This window comes from Globicephala melas, chromosome 10 (genome assembly GCF_963455315.2).
Source record: "Globicephala melas chromosome 10, mGloMel1.2, whole genome shotgun sequence".
Classification (NCBI taxonomy): domain Eukaryota; kingdom Metazoa; phylum Chordata; class Mammalia; order Artiodactyla; family Delphinidae; genus Globicephala; species Globicephala melas.
Genome location: NC_083323.1, coordinates 13191096 through 13198245, shown reverse-complemented (window position 1 = coordinate 13198245; position 7150 = coordinate 13191096). Strand labels below are relative to the sequence as shown.

Sequence of the window (7150 nt, the reverse complement as noted above, 5' to 3'; positions counted from 1 at the left end):
CAGAAATAACTGGAAATGGCAATATTTTTGAATCCGAAGTAAATCTCTCTAGACTGCCTCTATTTGACCCCAAGTGACCCAAACTGCTCTGGTTCAGATATTTGGTTAAAAAAATATGAGCACTTGCCCCAGTTTATTCCTTTTCTTCCTGCTCAGAGGAAGAAGTGGTCCCCACTCCTTTCCAAATAAATCCTCCTCACGTGTCCTGGATCCAGTTCCCTTCTAGGAGGCAATGCTATTGCTTTTCCTCCCTCTACTTTCAAGCTCTTCTTTTTTACTGGTTTCTTCCGGTAACCTTCAAACATACTGTGAAATTTGGGCAAAATACATACCAAAATAAAAGCAAAGACAAAACAAGCCGAAAACTTCCCGGAACTCAACCTTGCCCTCAAGCTGCTCCCTGATTTCTTCTTCTCCTCAATTACTATTATTACCTTTATCTTTCCCTCATTACCCATCCTGCAGCAGTCTTGTTCTTGCTGTGGCTGTCTTTCCATTGAAAGCACACTTTGTAAGGAGGCCGATGACCTCCATCAAAACACCTTTTCACACTGTATTGCTATATTTCGATGTCTATTTTCTCCCGCTGGCCTGTTCTTTGAGATCCAGGAGACTTACCTAATTCTGTGTTCTAGCATTCAACACAGGGCCTAGCACATTGTAACTTCTCAACTAACATTTATATTAAACTGCTAAGAGCAGATACTACACTTGGTCTTAGCCAAAAGGCTGAGAAGCAATCAGCTAACATTTATAGAGTGAATGAGCTCTGCCCAATCCAATGGATCCTTTTCACTGCCACTCTAGCCGTCTTCTCAGATGCCTTTGGTGCCGCTCACTGGCCATTATCCTTCTTGAAATTCTCTCACCCTCTGGATTCTAGAATGCAACTTCTCTTTTCCTATTCTCACCTTAACCTGCTCCTGGAAGGAAAGGATGGGGTATTGTTCTTTCTTGTATCCCCAGTGTCTTACACGGGGGTCACAATAAATTGACCGGATTGGAATGGGTGAATTACACTGGATATGTAAGAATTTTCTGTACTCTGTTTTCATTCCAAGGAAGGTATTACCTAAATAGATTTTTTTTAAAATAATTTATTTATTTACTTATTTATTTTTGGCTGCGTTGGGTCTCCGTTGCAGCGTGCGGGCTTTCTCTAGTTGCGGTGAGCGGGGGCTACTCTTCGTTGCGGTACGCGGGTTTCTCATTGCGGTGGCTTCTCTTGTTGCAGAGAACGGGTTCTAGGCTCATGGGCTTCAGTAGTTGTAGCATGTGGGCTTCAGTAGTTGTGGCTCGCGGGCTCTAGAGTGCAGGCTCAGTAGTTGTGGCGCATGGGCTTAGTTACTCCGTGTCATGTGGGATCTTCCCGGACCAGGGCTGGAACCCGTGTCCCCTGCATTGGCAGGTGGATTCTTAACCACTGTGCCACCAGGGAAGTCCCCCTAAATAGCTTTTTAATTCTGAGAAATCTCAGATCTCTCTAGTATGTGGTAGCTTGAACTCTGCCTTATTTATATCCATGGATCATAAGACTTCTACTGCAAATAAGTATGGAATACTATACTCTTTGTATTTAACCTTAACATTTTTTTTTTTTGAAATAAGTAGCCTAGAGAAGTTTTAAATCTAATTTCAACTAAGAAATCTGACGGAAGGTCAAGTATGCCTGATCTCTTTTGCAAGAAGAAGCAATAAACGTGGCCAATGCTACCTGTAAGATGAGTGGTTAATATTAAGTTAAAAGCTAGATTTATGGCCCCAAAGACTATGGGATAGATTGATTACAAAAGCTGCCTCAATTATTTAATGCCTCCTGTAACCTTGCCCTTTGCAATGTGGTTTCTCACGGACATACGTCCACCCCCTTGAATCCTGACTGGCTTTATGACCTTCCTTATCCAACTGAATGTGGTGGCAGTGACTGCGTTCCAATTTCCAATTTCATGGTAGGGCTCAAGAGGTCTGGCAGATTTCTGCTTAACCTCTTAGAACTCCACTATCTCCATGTGAACAAAGCTGGGCTAGCCCATTGGAGAAGGAGAGATCACGTGAGGCAGGTATGAATCACTGCAGTGGAGACCACTCTAACTAGCCAGCCCCCAGATGACTGACTAGCTGATTGTAGACATATGAACTAGCCCAGAAAGATCAGCCCAGCAGCACCACCCAGGGGACCCACAGATTTATGAGCTAAATAAATGATTGCCATTGTAAGATACTCTATTTTGGGACGGTTAGCATATCCAGACAAAGGAAAGGACTGAGTCAAAAATGTCTGATTGGTGTGTCTGACTGTCTTAATGATGCAATGACAATTGTCTGACTGAGCTAATTAATTGGTTGTCTTGATTGATTTTTTTAAGAAACGGCTTTATTGAGAGGTAATTTATACACCATACAATTCATCTATTTAAAGTGTATAATTTGGGCTTCCCTGGTGGCGCAGTGGTTGGGAGTCCGCCTGCCGATGCAGCGGACATGGGTTCGTGCCCCGGTCCGGGAAGATCCCACGTGCCGCGGAGCGGCTGGGCCCGTGAGCCATGGCCACTGAGCATGCGCTTCCGGAGTCTGTGCTCCGCAATGGAAGAGGCCACAACAGTGAGAGGCCCGCGTACCGCTAAAATAAATAAATAAATAAATAAATAAATAAATAAATAAATAAAGTGTATAATTTAATTTTTTTTCTAGTGTATTCAGAATTGTATAATCATCACCAAATCAATTTTAGAATTTTTTTATAGCCCTGCAAAGAAACCCTGTACCTACTAGCAATCATTCCCAACTTCCCATAACTCCCTCCCCCCATCCCTAGGCAACCACTAACCTACTTCTATCTGTATAGATTTGACTGTTATGGAAATATCGTATAAATGGAATCATACAATATGTGATCTTTTGTGACTTGTCACTTAGCATAATGTTTTCAAGGCTCCTCCATGCTATAGCACGTGTCAGCACTTCATTTCTTTTTATTACCAAATAATATTTCATTATATGGATATACCACATTTTATTCTATCTATCCATTCATCATTTGATGGATATTTGGATTGTTTCTACTTTTTGGCTATTATAATTAGCATTGCTGTGACCATTTGCATACAGTTTCTGTACGGACATATGCTTTCATTTCCTTTGTGTATGTAACTAGGAGTGGATTTGTTTGGTCATATTTTAACTCTATGATTAATCTTTTGAAGAACTGCTAGACTGTTTTCCACAGTGGCTACACTGCTTTTCTCTCCCACCAGCAGTGTGTGAAGGCTCACATTTATCCATATCCTCATCAACACTTGTTATTATCTATGTTCTTTTTTTTTAACATCTTTATTGGAGTATAATTGCTTTACAATGATGTGTTAGTTTCTGCTTTACAACAAAATGAATCAGTTATATATATACATATGTTCCCATATCTCTTCCCTCTTGCGTCTCCCTCCCTCCCACCCTCCCTATCCCACCCCTCTAGGTGGTCACAAAGCACCGAGCTGATCTCCCTGTGCTATGCGGCTGCTTCCCACTAGCTATCTACCTTACGTTTGGTAGTGTATATATGTCCATGCCTCTCTCGCGCTTTATCACAGCTTACCCTTCCCCCTCCCCATATCCTCAAGTCCATTCTCTAGTAGGTCTGTGTCTTTATTCCTGTCTTACCCCTAGGTTCTTCATGACATTTTTTCCCTGAAATTCCATATATATGTGTTAGCATACGGTATTTGTCTCTCTCTTTCTGACTTCACTCTGTATGACAGACTCTAGGTCTATCCACCTCATTACAAATAGCTCAATTTCGTTTCTTTTTATGGCTGAGTAATATTCCATTGTATATATGTGCCACATCTTCTTTATCCATTCATCCGATGATGGACACTTAGGTTGTTTCCATCTCCAGGCTATTGTAAATAGAGCTGCAATGAACATTTGGGTACATGACTCTTTTTGAATTATGGTTTACTCAGGGTACATGCCCAGTAGTGGGATTGCTGGGTCATATGGTAGTTCTATTTGTAGTTTTTTAAGGAACCTCCATACTGTTCTCCACAGTGGCTGTATCAATTTACATTCCCACCAACAATGCAAGAGGGTTCCCTTTTCTCCACACCCTCTCCAGCATTTATTGTTTCTAGATGTTTTGATGATGGCCATTCTGACCGGTGTGAGATGATATCTCATTGTAGTTTTGATTTGCATTTCTCTAATGATTAATGATGTTGAGCATTCTTTCATGTATTTGTTGGCAGTCTGTATATCTTCTTTGGAGAAATGTCTATTTAGGTCTTCTGCCCATTTTTGGATTGGGTTGTTTGTTTTTTTGTTATTAAGCTGCATGAGCTGCTTATAAATTTGGAGATTAATCCTTTGTCAGTTGCTTCATTTGCAAATATTTTCTCCCATTCTGAGGGTTGTCTTTTGGTCTTGTTTATGGTTTCCTTTGCTGTGCAAAAGCCTTGAAGTTTCATTAGGTCCCATTTGTTAATTTTTGTTTTTATTTCCATTTCTCTAGGAGGTGGGTCAAAAAGGATCTTGCTGTGATTTATGTCATAGAGTGCCCTGCCTGTGTTTTCCACTAAGAGTTTGATATTTTCTGGCCTTACATTTAGGTCTTTAATCTATTTTGAGCTTATTTGTGTGTATGGTGTTAGGGAGTGATCTAATCTCATACTTTAACGTGTACCTGTCCAGTTTTCCCAGCACCACTTATTGAAGAGGCTGTCCTTTCTCCACTGTACATTCCTGCCTCCTTTATCAAAGATAAGGTGACCGGGCTTCCCTGGTGGCACAGTGGTTGAGAGTCTGCCTGCCGATGCAGGGGATACGGGTTCGTGCCCCGGTCCGGGAAGATCCCACATGCCGCAAAGCGGCTGGGCCTGCGCGTCTGGAGCCTGTGCTCCGCAACGGGAGAGGCCACAACAGTGAGAGGCCCGCGTATGGCAAAAAAAAAAAAAAAAAGATAAGGTGACCATATGTGCCTGGGTTTATCTCTGGGCTTTCTATGCTGTTCCATTGATCTATCTTTCTGTTTTTGTGCCAGTACCATACTGTCTTGATAACTGTAGCTTTGTAGTATAGTCTGAAGTCAGGGAGCCTGATTCCTCCAGCTCCATTTTTCGTTCTCAAGATTGCTTTGGCTATTCGGGGTCTTTTGTGTTTCCATACAAATTGTGAAATATTTTGTTCTAGTTCTGTGAAAAATGCCAGTGGTAGTTTGATAGGGATTGCATTGAATCTGTAGATTGCTTTGGGTAGTAGAATCATTTTCACAATGTTGATTCTTCCAATCCAAGAACATGGTATATCTCTCCATCTATTTGTATCATCTTTAATTTCTTTCATCAGTGTCTTATAATTTTCTGCATACAGGTCTTTTGTCTCCTTAGGTAGGTTTATTCCTAGATATTTTATTATTTTTGTTGCAGTGGTAAATGGGAGTGTTTTCTTGATTTCACTTTCGGATTTTTCATCTTTAGTGTATAGGAACGCCAGAGATTTCTGTGCATTAATTTTGTATCCTGCTACTTTACCAAATTCATTGATTAGCTCTAGTAGTTTTCTGGTAGCATCTTTAGGATTCTCTATGTATAGTACCATGTCATCTGCAAACAGTGACAGCTTTACTTCTTCTTTTCTGATTTGGATTCCTTTTATTTCCTTTTCTTCTCTGATTGCTGTGGCTAAAACTTCCAAAACTATGTTGAATAAGAGTGGTGAGAGTGGGCAACTTTGTCTTGTTCCTAATCTTAGTGGAAATGCTTTCAGTTTTTCACCATTGAGGATGATGTTGGCTGTGGTTTGTCATATATGGCCTTTATTATGTTGAGGAAAGTTCCCTCTATGCCTACTTTCTGCAGGGTTTTTATCATAAATGGGTGTTGAATTTTGTCAAAAGCTTTCTCTGCATCTATTGAGATGATCATATGGTTTTTCTCCTTCAATTTGTTAATATGGTGTATCATGCTGATTGATTGAAGAATCCTTGCATTCCTGGAATAAACCCCACTTGATCATGGTGTATGATCCGTTTAATGGGCTGTTGGATTCTGTTTGCTAGTATTTTGTTGAGGATTTTTGCATCTATGTTCATCGGTGATATTGGCCTGTAGTTTTCTTTCTTTGTGACATCCTTGTCTGGTTTTGGTATCAGGGTGATGGTGGCTTCGTAGAATGAGTTTGGGAGTGTTCCTCCCTCTGCTATATTTTGGAAGAGTTTGAGAAGGATAGGTGTTAGCTCTTCTTTAAATGTTTGATAGAATTCACCTGTGAAGCCATCTGGTCCTGGGCGTTTGTTTGTTGGAAGAATTTTAATCACAGTTTCAATTTCAGTGCTTGTGATTGGTCTGTTCATATTTTCTGTTTCTTCCTGATTCAGTCTTGGCAGGTTGTGCATTTCTAAGAATTTGTCCATTTCTTCCAGGTTGTCCATGTTATTGGCATAGAGTTTCTTGTAGTAATCTCTCACGATCTTTTGTACTTCTGCAGTGTCAGTTGTTACTTCTCCTTTTTCATTTCTAATTCTATTGATTTGAGTCTTCTCCCTTTTTTTCTTGATGAGTCTGGCTAATGGTTTATCAATTTTGTTTATCTTCTCAAAGAAACAGCTTTTAGTTTTATTGATCTTTGCTATCGTTTCCTTCATTTCTTTTTCATTTATTTCTGATCTGATTTTTATGATTTCTTTCCTTCTGCTACCTTTGGGGTTTTTTCGTTCTTCTTTCTCTAATTGCTTTAGGTGCAAGAGTAGGTTGTTTATTTGAGATGTTTCCTGTTTCTTAAGGTAGGATCGTATTGCTATAAACTTCCCTCTTAGAACTGCTTTTGCTGCATCCCATAGATTTTGGGTTGTCGTGTCTCCATTGTCATTTGTTTCTAGGTATTTTTAAATTTCCTCTTTGATTTCTTCAGTGATCACTTCGTTATTAAGTAGTGTATTGTTTAGCCTCCATGTATTTGTATTTTGTACAGTCTTTTCCTGTAATTGATATCTAGTTTAATAGCGTTATGGTCAGAAAAGATACTAGACACAATTTCAATTTTCTTAAATTTACTAAGGCTTGATTTGTGACCCAAGATATGATCTATCCTGGAGAATGTTCCATGAGCACTTGAGAAAAATGTGTATTCTGTTGTTTTTGGATAGAATGTCCTATAA

At 39.9% G+C, this 7150-nt stretch overlaps 1 pseudogene; it reads right to left on the bottom strand.

The window, feature by feature from the left end:
• Window positions 1-645: 645 nt before the first annotated feature.
• On the bottom strand, window positions 646-741 carry LOC115853094 (U2 spliceosomal RNA; annotated as a pseudogene).
• Between the last annotated feature and the right edge of the window lie 6409 nt (window positions 742-7150).